Source organism: Marmota monax, unplaced genomic scaffold (genome assembly GCF_021218885.2).
Source record: "Marmota monax isolate L192 unplaced genomic scaffold, Marmota_monax_Labrador192_F-V1.1 WCK01_AAM20220418_F8-fsc00019, whole genome shotgun sequence".
NCBI classification, from domain to species: Eukaryota; Metazoa; Chordata; class Mammalia; order Rodentia; family Sciuridae; genus Marmota; species Marmota monax.
This window is the reverse complement of record NW_026695242.1, coordinates 14,028,038-14,039,682: the sequence shown is the minus strand read 5'-3', so window position 1 is coordinate 14,039,682 and position 11,645 is coordinate 14,028,038. Positions and strand designations below refer to the sequence as shown.

The 11,645-nt window shown below is 39.7% G+C and overlaps 1 long non-coding RNA gene across 2 annotated transcripts; it reads left to right on the top strand.

Annotated features, from left to right (window-relative positions):
- The first annotated feature begins 590 nt into the window (after positions 1-590).
- Positions 591-4,069, top strand: LOC131424038 (uncharacterized). Of its 2 annotated transcripts, none has more exons than XR_009226418.1 (3): positions 591-911; positions 2,800-2,989; positions 3,741-4,069. It is a non-coding gene; the product is annotated as an uncharacterized LOC131424038 (long non-coding RNA). The 2 variants fall into 2 exon arrangements; XR_009226417.1 differs by having other exon boundaries at positions 591-1,013.
- Positions 4,070-11,645: the final 7,576 nt, after the last annotated feature.

Here is an 11,645-nt window from a genome sequence, read left to right as displayed (position 1 = left end):
CCTTGGGAGCCTCGGTTCCTCCACATGCAAATTAGAGGCTCCGTGGAATTTACATCATATACACATTATAACTATATGAACCTTGCAGAGAGAGAGGGAGGGAGGGAGGGGAGAGAGAGTTCAAACAGTGCACATGCCTACTCACGTGCCCACTCAGTGAGCATAAAACACAAGTAAGCAATAGTGGGAGGTATAAATCTGATATTCCTCCAGTAGGTCTCAGTTGCTGCATTCTATACATGGTGTGAATAGTCATAAGCAGTATGAATCTGGTATGGGTGTAAGTGTAAAATGTGTATGTATATAAATACATGTATATATATATATATATATATATATATATATATATATATATATATACATACATATATACAGCACACTCATATGAATACATATATGTATGTGTATATATATAGATATATATAGATATAGATATATAGATATATAGATTCCCCCCCCCCAACAATATGGCACCCAAACATAACCAGCTACCCAATTGAATAGTTCATCAAAGAAGCAGCCTCCTCTTCTAATGCGGTCACAGTAACTGAATGATGGTATTATGCTGATCTTCAACAAAATTATCTTCCATGATAGCTTTGGCTATGGATGACTTGTCTTCTCCTCTGACTTTAGCATGTAATCCCTAATGAAAACATTTCCCTGTAAATGTCTCCCAACCAGGAGAGTTGATATGAGGATCAGGCAGGATGTGAAAGTACTGTGAAAAGGGCCAAAGCTGAAGACAGATGCAAGATGTTGTTTTTAATGATTTCTTGATTATAACTTCTCTTTCAGGTTTTGGGTATATGGATCCAAGTGGGTTATTTCATTTTTGTTTTCTAGGACTTGATTTTCCCACCAAGGCTACCAAAACTCTCAGTGGAAAGGATTATGGAAGATCTTTGGGGGTAATCGCCACCTTGCCTTTGGGTGTTGTTAGAGGACAGGGATGAGAGGAGCCTGTGAAGCACTCCAATCAGGGATCAGGGATGGAGTCTGGAAATTTAGAGGTTTGATCTGCTCCATGGGTGAATATGAATATGTTAGAAAAACCATAATGAAAGGGATTAATTGTGTGTCTATGTTTAAATGAGAGTAAAAAGAAGAAAATATTATTCTTGCATGAAACTCCTGAAAAGTCTCATTCATTGTTAATGTTCCACTGTATTTCTAGTGCAGAAATGCAATGTTGGAAGCCAACAATGTCTTTTCAGGTGTTTCTTACACATTTCTAGGTCTTAGTGATTCTAGGTTCTAATGAGGAGCATATAACTCATTTGACAAGTATCAGAAAATAGTGATTTTCCAATTTTGGAAGTTTTAGTGGCAATTTGAAAGTTCTTTTTAAATGAATACAGAACAAAATAGCAATGGTACCTTTTCAGAGATGAGCAGGCTAATGACAAAAATGATAATTTGGATTTGGATGATTTTGGAATTTCCTTCTTCTTCTTTTTTTTCTTTAAACACGTTCCAAAAATCTTCAGGACTCTGTAAATTTTGATATTTAACCACTATAGGTCACTTTCAGGGTTGGTAGCTTTTAAAAGAAGTTCAGGTAGTTTCTGTCTACTAAGTTGGGCCTTTTGAATTCCTCATTGGCATAATTCTTTCCTAAAACATTTCTGGACAGAAAATGGATTTTCAGACTATCGGTGAGTCTCATAGTGATTTTGGTACACTTGGGAAAGATGAAGCAAAACCAAAAGAAAACCTCTAGGAAGTAGATAGTGTGTTACAGAGCCAGTGTAGAGCTGAGCTTAGTGGGAGAAGGAAATAACGATTGTAGAGAAAAACTGAAGCCACACTAGGAGACAAAGTGGATGCAAGTAGCAAAAATGGACAGGACTCCACCCAGGGTGGAAACCAATGTCAGAGTCAAAGGCCAAACCAGAAGGCGAGCAATAAAGCCATAGTTCTGGAATAGTCTAGGACCCAGGAGACTTCTCTACTAAGTTTCAAAATAATAGGACATCATAAGAACTGGGCTCACATTCTGGCTCTTCTACTTGCTAGCTATATGGCTATAATCAAGTTACTTAAACTTTCTGATCTTCAAATTCCTTATTTATAACTTATGTTAATTATGAGGTGCATGAGTGAGTGTCTTGTATAATTACTGCTCATGTTAGTATTATTACCATATGGTCCTCTGCCTCACCTAATAAGCCCTGGGTATGTGGGTAAAGCCAGCTTGAAAGGCAGACCTGGTTTGGCCAGTCACTCTGCTCTTATTAGAGTTGGCTTTCCCACAGGTGACTACAATACCCTGTCAATCAAACCCTGGTGGGATACTCTACATTAGTGAAGCCTATAAAACTGCTCCTCATTTGTCTTCATTTTCTCGGCATCATGACCAGCTTGATTTTCTCATTAATGGAGCATTTGCTCAGGAATTATTTTCTAGAGGAATTTAGCCACTAATCCCCATTATGATAGCAAAATCAACAAGAAGCCCCCCTGTGTCAGTCAGGGTCTCAGCAGGAAACAGATGGCATACTTGAATTGGATGATTTGTGGAGAGTAGAATTATTGAGGAAAGCAAGGCAGGATGTAGAGATACTACTCAGAGAAGTACAGAAAATAGGATCAACCACTGAAATGTATTCTTTCTATCCCAACCCTGAAAAGAGAAGGGGAAGACAGGTTATCAGAATCTAGAGATAGTGAGAGAACTCCCCTGCTTGTGTTGTAAGCTCTGTTTGAAGGATGGAGACCATTTGGGGCAACCCTGCATGGAAAGAGCCAAAGGAATAAATAACAAACTTCTTTTTCTTTCTTCCCTCTGGTCTTCAGCTTGTGTTCCCTCTTGACCAAACCCAGTGGAAGGCAGACAGCAAAGGAGTTTGAGGATTCCACCAATGCAGGTTGATCTCCCAGGCACAGTGTAGAGTGGAGATGGGTGGAAAGCCAGTCTGGAGAGACAAAGAGAAGATACTCTGCTCAGCCATTCTTAGAGGCCCTCAGCTATTCAAGTGTAGCCAGGGTAAGTATGTTGGATCTAGCAAGTCATGTTTAAGATATTTAATAGGTGATCGCAAGATATTTGTTATAAAAATAAGTTTATTGAATCCTGGGCTACCTTAGAGAACTCAGTGATACCAATTGAGAATCAGACCGACCCAAGTTCTGCTCTGGCTCTACCATGCGTTATCTCTTATATGCTCTTAATAAGTGATTTAAATCCTCTCAACCTCAGTTTCCTCACCTGTAAAATGGGAGTAATGGTACTTCCATGAGAGTTGGCACAGTATTAAATGAAATACTAAGTGAAAATACATTCAAGTGGCCTCCACACTGTATACCCATATTGTAAAAGAGGGAACAGAGAGACTGTAATTGCTGTCCTTTTATTATCAAAGAATTATGTTCTATTCTAGGTGAAAAATTGCAACTCTGGTGAGCACAAACTCGGATATGTTGAAATCTATGTGGTGTTCTGTTAAAATATGGCTTTGGTTCTCATTGGGGAGCCTAAAAAGTCTTATTTGAAGTGAAGATTGTGTATTAATTTATACCTATGGAATCCTTGTATGACATTTCCAAATCTGTCGTAAGATAATGGCTCTAAATGGTTTATAGCTTTTAAAAAATCTAATAAATATAGTAACTTTGTACCTCAGTGTAATGAAAAAAGAGATGTTTTGGGATATATCATTCCTCATTGAAATGCATTACTGTTTCCCACTAGCATAAATCTTAGAATTGGATATCTTCTGTTGGCTCATTTCTTACAGGAGAGTCCCTGAATGAATTGACTCTTCAAGGCTGTTCTCCACTTGCATTCCCAGCCCACAAAGACCAGAGACTGGCTAAGACTAGAGCCCAACACAGAATGGCCCAGGCACGGCGGGCATTGGGGAGACATCTCACAGAGGCATTTTCCATACCGAACTTAGCCTCCTATACACTGTTCCAACAGGGCCATTTCATCACATTCTGCCTCACTCCCCAGGTGTGTTTCCAATCTCCTGTAATTTTATTAAAACATGTGAGTCTGGATTTTCTATAGACAGGCTTCCTTCATACAGAACACTAATGATGGAGACACAGATATATCCCAAATAAGTAATTCTAAGTACACAGAGTTTGATGGGGGTGGGGATGGGGGTCCCAAGGAAGGGGATGCACAAAGGAGGAGAAAAGAAGAAGAGGAGCAGGAAGCCTCTGACTGGTCATAATGTGGATACTGCAGGAATCCAGATGCAAAGGGAATTGAGCAATTTGGCTGGTATAGGAAGAATCTGGGCTCTACCTAAGTTGCACATTGTTCTACAGTGAAGTTCCCCTTACACCCTGACCTGTATCTGGAATGATATTTGTATGCCCTATATATTCCCATAGATGTAACCAGCATTTTATGCCAGTGCCCAAGACACTCTCTTTTCCCAAGCTGAATGTGAGTGAAGGTATGGTACACAAGGAGAACAGTGGATCTGTTTCAACATTATATAAATATTAATATGTGGGCATGAGCATCTAAAAATATGTTGGATGTATCTTCAGACTCTATCCAGATGAGAATATAACCACTTCTGTGCACCTCTCCAGCAATTATCTTGGTATCTCTCTTGGATTACACCAAGAGCCTCCTAACTGGTCTTCCTGCGGCTACTCCCTGTTTTGTCTAGTTTACTCTTGACACAGCAGTCAGTATAGTCCTTTGAAAATGCAAGTCAGGTCATGTTACTCCTCTACAAAACCTGTGCCAGCTCCCCACTTCATTCAGAGTAAACTCCAAATCCTGAAGGGCCTACCAGGCCTTTCTGTGATCCAACCTCTTGAGTCTCCTCTCCCAGTCTTTGCCCAGCCTCTCTGCTCCAGCCAGTCTCGTCTCCTTTTTGATCTTCAGATAAATTCAGAACACTCCCTTAAGGCCTTTGCCCAGCTGTTCCCCGTCTCTGAAATACTCTTCTACCTGATTTTTGGATAGACAACTTGCTCACCCCCTTCCTGCCTTTTTTTGGTTGCCAATTTTTCTTCCAGGCCTTCCCTGAGCACCCTATTTAAAAAGGAAACCCATTCAACCCCCACCCCCTTCCCAATACTTCTCATTCTTTTCTCCCCAAATGATAATCTACAGAAGCACCTATCATTTAACATACTTCACATTTCTATTTATTATATTTATTGTCTATAATATGAACTCTACCAGGGAAGGAGCTTTTGTTCGTTTGGTTCTTGATGTATCTGCAGCACAAAGAAAAATGTCCAGTGATGAATAACAAATATTGCTTGAAAGGAATATGCAAATTTATCCAACAGGCATTTATTGAGTATCTACTCTGTGATGGTGTGTAGCCAGGTGCTGAGATAACTTGACGAGCAAAGGCAGATGTAGTTTCAGCCCCCAGGCAGCTTAGAAACTGGTGGCAAATCAGAGACATTATTAACCCGGTCACATTAGTAATGAGTGCTCCATTTGGCTCTTGTGCTCAGATCTGAGTACCCTGTCCCATCTCACATTTTGATTAAGAGACACCAGTTGAGCATTGCTGTTATCAAAGAAAAAAATATGCAAGTCTGAACATCAGTAAGGAAGGACTTCATTAAAGCAGCACTGTCACAATGGGAAGGTGCTCAAAACCTAAGCCAGAAATGTCCCAGGAAAGGGATGGGTGAATAAAGCCTTGATATCCAGAGACAGTGGGAAGATTACTTTGGAAAGAGGAAGGGGGAGGTGCTAAAAACTTCTAGGGAGGGTCTTAACAAATAGCTCAACTATTATAGTAGAAAAATCAAGGCAGGGAATGTTTGTGACTGGTCACTGGGGCAAGGCGTGCACCTGAGGTGGAGCAAACAAGATATAGAGAAGGAGTTCTGGGCCTGTTTTAGGAAAACCAGCCTCAATACTTGTCATGCTCAAAGTCTGATCAGCCTTATCCACATTCATAGGAAAAAGCTAAGGCTTAACCATAAGGCATCTGATGGCTGTGTCCTTTCTTAATAATTTCTCCCTTTAAAGTTATATAGACTACTGTAGGAAGAGTGAGTGTAGGCAATTCATTTTTCATTACTGTAAGAAAATACCTAAAGCTGGAGACTTATAAATAAAAGAGGTCTACTTAGCTCACAGTTTTGGAGGTCCAAGGATGAGGGGTTGGTTCTTTCTAGCAGTCTCCAGACAGTGCCAGTTATCACATGGAATGAAAAAGGGAACACACAGTTGTGTCTTCTACATCCTCTGGTCTCTTTTTCTTCTTCTAAAGCAACCTGTTCAATCACTGGGGCTTCTCCCTGATGACCTTATCTAATTCTGATCACCTAATTCTAATTAAAGGACCCACATCAAAACAACGTATTCAGATCAAGTTTTTACCCCCTTGATGCCTCACCATGTGAATTAAATTTCAGCATGAGTCTAGGGGGACAAACCATATTCAGACCATAGCAGTGATGAATTAAGGTATCAGAAACAGTAAAAGTACAAATTTATCTCCTGTGACTGTTGACCACTAGGTTGCCAACCATGGCGAAGTCCCTTCAGACAGTGTTTATGAATGTCACATGTACCCTGGATGCTAGGTCATGAGCATAGTGATAGACACACTGCACCAGGAAATAAAAGACATTCCCTGGAATTTAGTGCTGAAATCATATTTTAGAAACCATTATGGGAATCCTTTAGCTTTCAAAGTGGCCTCAGTTTTTACCTCCCAATAATGCTATGTACTTATAACAAACTCTATGCTTTTAACTGAACATTGCTAGCAATGTTGTGATACCAGCTCCGTGTTGTTAAGCAAGCATTATTGAGGGGTATATCATGCATGTAAACGCTTTCGGTAAAAGATGAGAAAACACCAATTAATATCAAAATGAATCTGCTCAATGAGCTGTAAAACTCGCAGTTCTTTCGGAGGCATTAAGCCTACTGGAAACTGCTACCAAAGAACTGTACTTTTATAGTGAAAAATACTTCTCACAAGAGGCCTTCAACTAAACCGCAGTATCTTAGATTTTATTTGGGAAAGTCAGTGGCTGCTCCCAACTCTAATCACACATGCTTTGGCCTCTTATAAGTACATCTGGCATTTAGACTGTGAAATACCCTACTGGGCCTTGAATTCTCTGACTGAGTTACTGATAAATTCACTGAAATGTGTATCAGCCTTTAAAATAAGTCCATAAAAAATGTGTCTCCATCCTGAGTTATATAGTTGTTCTGGTTGAAGAGCTTTGCATTAGAGGCAGGGAGAAATGCAGGGAGAGGGCAGGGACGGGGAATGAGAGGTAACTCTGGGGTGTGTCCCTGTCACTGTGCTTCTTGTGCTACGTGTGTCATGGCATTCACTGCCCATAACAGCTTTGTGATGAAGGAAGATCCTCTTTTGGTAGAATGAGAAACAGAGACACAGAGAAGACAATTCGTTTCCCCAGTCACCCAGCAGAAGAGTAAGATACAAGTTTGAGTATAGATCTGTCTGATTTGGGACCAGGCTGGAATTTTCTCAGTTCCAACTTCTGTGCTGTCATTTGATGTGTGGTCTTGAGCAAATCATGTGGCTGCTTTGATTTTCTGTTTTCTTGATTGTAAAATAGAGATAATGCTATGATTCACTTCACAAGGGTGAAAATTAAATCTATGTGAAAGCTCTCTGAGAAAATGTTAAGAACTGTTATGCAGCTGAGTGAATCAACTTTTTTTTTTTTTTTTTTTACCTTCCTGGAATGTCTGCTGTTGTCCTTTTGGTTAAGTATACCACAAAAGATAGACCTTTGGAGGGACACTGTTCCTCATGGAAGGTTTAACTGGAGCCCAGGAACACATTCTAAGCACAGAGACTCTTATTAGAGGCACAAAAGGACAACACATCTATGATTTACTAATTAGACCAATTTTTTAAATCAATGGAAGTATTTTAAAGGTATCTTTTTCTTCTTTTTTTTTTCTCTTTCATAGGAGGGAGGTTATGCCCTTGAGAAAATTACTTGACCTCTTTGAATTTGTTTCCCTATTAGTAAAATGGTAACAAAGACACAACCTCAGATTGCTTATCTTCTCATTTATTCCACAAATATTCTAAATGCCTGCTCTGAACAGGCATTGTTTCAGATGTTGGGAATACAGCAATGAACAAAACGGACAAAAGTACCTCCCCCTTACATTCTTTTGTAGATAAAGACAAGAAATAAAAAAGATAAGAAGAATGTAGAGTCTGTTAGACAGGGACATGTATGGGGGCGGGGAATGGAGCAGGAAGGGAAAAGGAATTGTTAGGGAAGGAAAGATCATCAGTGCTTTTAGACTTGGTGGCTTAGAAGGTACTAGAGTTTGGCATTCCTTCAAAAGTCATATGTTGGTGTATTGAAATGTCGCACTCTAACTCATAATGTGCAATTAATATGTGTCAATTAAAAATAAAAATTACTTAAAAAATTCATATGTTGAAACCTAATCATCAAGGTGATGGTATTCAGAGGTAGGGATTGGGAGGTGATCAGGTCATGAGGGCTTTGCCCATGTGGATGGGATTCATGCCCGTATAACAGGGTGGGAGGGATCTACCAGTTCTTTTCCCACTGTCTCTTTACCATGCAAGGATGCAGTGGAAAGCTGCCACTTTGGAAGCAGAGAGTAAGCTCTCACCAGATACTGAATCTACTAGCACCTTGATCTTGGACTTCCTACCTTCCAGAACTGTGATAAATAAATTCCTGTTGTCTACGAGCTTTTTGTCCTAAAGTATTTTGTTATAGCAGCAGAAATACACCAAGGCAGGAAAGTGGCAATTTAGTAAAGACTGAGACTAAAGGGGGTTATGTGGCTATCCTGAGAGAGAAGCATTCTGTGTGTGTTGCATATGTGAATACAGTGTGTGTGTGTAAGGGGGATTGCAAATACAATTACATGTATCACTCACATTGAGTAATCAATACTTGTTTGCTAACTGTGAAGAAACAAAAATGTGTGTCCACAGGTTCTACAAAGGGGATTATAAATCTAGACACAATAGCTTTGCAAATAAAAATGCAAAGCAAACAAAATGAAAGCATCATTTGCCTCAAATCTGCAACCCTGAGAATGTTAAGAAATCTCGGTGAAATTTCTATCAATCAGTTGCCAAGAGCCAGCCCAGACCCTTCACATGCCTGAAGACTTCTGATGACTTAGTTATTACTCATTTACAAACTAGACTACAACGTGGCCTTGGGTAAATTTTATGAACTGCAGAGCCATTAGAAGTACTAAGGGGAGATAACTTTTAAGGTGGATGTCAAAGAGGACACGGATCCCTCCCTCAGTCCTTCCTTTGTAGTTGCCTCTATAATAGGATATTGAGCTTAATGAACCATAGATCTGACCAGCTCTAGCATTCTAGTATGACTTTTTATTGGACTCTGATATAGCAGATAGGATTTAGCTTTTGTTCCATCTCTGGATGGCTTTTAGTGGCTAACAGGAGCACAATCCTTATGAATGCTGAAGCCTGTTTGGGCTCACTGGAAGAAGGCATTAGGATTTGGATATGAGGTGTTCCCCCAAAGCTCTTGTGTTACCATTCACAATGTCTGCAGGCAAAAACGATTGGATCTTAGATTCAATAGACTGGGTGGTATGTGTAGGTAGGTGGGTCATGGTTGGAGGAGGTGGGTCCCTGGGGATGTGGGATGTGCTCTTGTAAAGGTTCATCTTCTCTGCAGACCCTTCCTCTCTTTCTCTGCTTCTTGCCACCATGTCATAGGAAGGCTCTATCATAGCCTTCCTCCATGATGTTCTCCCTGAGCCTGGGAGAGCAATGGACTTGGCTAACTGTGAATGAAACCTCTGAAACTATGAACCAAAATAAAGGTTTTTTTTCTCTACATTATTCTTGTCAGGTAATTTTGTCACAGCAACAAAAAGCTGACTAAAAAAGAGGGTTATGATTAACTAGCAATATCTGCCAAGGTGGTCAGAATGGAAAGCTGTTGCTCACATTTTCAAATTTTCTACATCTCCATGTATAAAACTGCCTGAGAAACTAAGTCAAAGAATAAGAAACTAAGCCTTTTGTTATAGGCTAGTGTTTAAAGACCAAACTCTCCTACTAATGAAATGATAACTTGATAGGAAGACTCTTCAAGGAGAACTGAAAGTCTGTCTGACATTTGCAAAGCATCAGAGATTTGTGAATAGACCCTGGTTATGTTAGAAATAGACAGTAAGGTAATGGGAAATGAAGATAGATCAAGCTTTGATTTATTTGGCCATTTGATACCACCTTTGACAACTTTGTCTACCTTGACATGTCAATAAAGTTATTAAAATGAAATCCAAAAAAAAAGTATAGAGCATTAGAGCATAACACAGTTTCATTTCTAAGTCATAGTGCCCAGCAGACCAAGAGAAGCTGAGCCCTAGGCATAGAGTGACTGCTTTAATTCCAGGCTGCCACTCACCTCTGCTTGACATTTGACAGTGTACTTAAAAGTGCTCCTAAGCACATCAAGGGAAATGAATGAGTAAATAATTGGTTGCCCCTTTAAAAATAGAAAATATCAGGCTAAGATTTAATTAACTGCCATAAATTATTCTCAAGCTAACTGTTCAGATAGAGACACTTTTACCCTTTGCCTCTAATGAAAGAAAATTGTTTAGGTCACTTACAGTTTTAGTTTCTAAAGTAGAAGTCTGAAGTCATACATTTCCTATTACTGAGGATGTTCGGGGACAACATGATAAAATTTCTGTATTATGTCAGGAATCGAACTAGAAAACTAGTAGGATTTGAGTGTTAATTTCTCTCCATTGATGTCTTCCTTGAAACCATCCCTGACGATGTGTTCTTGGCAAGACCTTGTAAAATGAACAGAACACCGAATATCTCTTTGTTTTTGAAAAATATTGGCATTTCTGCAAGAACTCAATGTTACTGTGAGGCCAAATAAGACTCATCACATAAACATCCCGGGCGCCCTGGAGAAACTGGTCTAATTTAGTAAATGTTCATTAGCATGGATCACATGAAAGGCAGGGTCCCCATGGAAAATAGAAACATTAACACTTAAATCATCAAACCTACTGAGAGACGACACGGCATATTTGCAAATAATTATGATGTGAGCAGGTGTTAAGAGATTTTGAAATGATACTAATAGGGCAATTTGTGTGGAAAAAAATGGGAGGTATTTATTTTGTATAAACTCAGAGTGGTAGATGACAAGGAGGGCAGCTATAGAAGGCTGCGTAGAGGAGGAGGCATTTGAACTGAGATGTCACAAATAAGGAGGCTTTCGTGATTAGAGCTGGGGAAAGGACAGCTTATGCTCAAGAACTGGGATGACACTTATTCAGTTTGAGAAGCATCAGGGCACAGCATGGGATGTGGGATTGGTCTCGGGAGGATCACAGAGAGGTTTGAAGGTCATATTGAAGTGACTGGGCTTATTTCACAGGATTCTGAAAAATTCTGAGGCAGGAAGTAGCAAATTGGTATAGGGTTTTAGAAATATGGTAATGATGTGGCAAACTTATGCAATAGTCAATTGGAGAAACACTGGGGATTAGTATTTGGTCCTAATCTACCCTAGTAACCCCCAAAATTATGATTTGGCCTGGAGTAGGTTTGCCAAGAAGAAGAAATTGCCGTGGAAGTAGGAATACAAAGGGCAGCTGTAGCTATGTGGGTGGGCACTCAGAGTATAAGCAGAGTTGAACT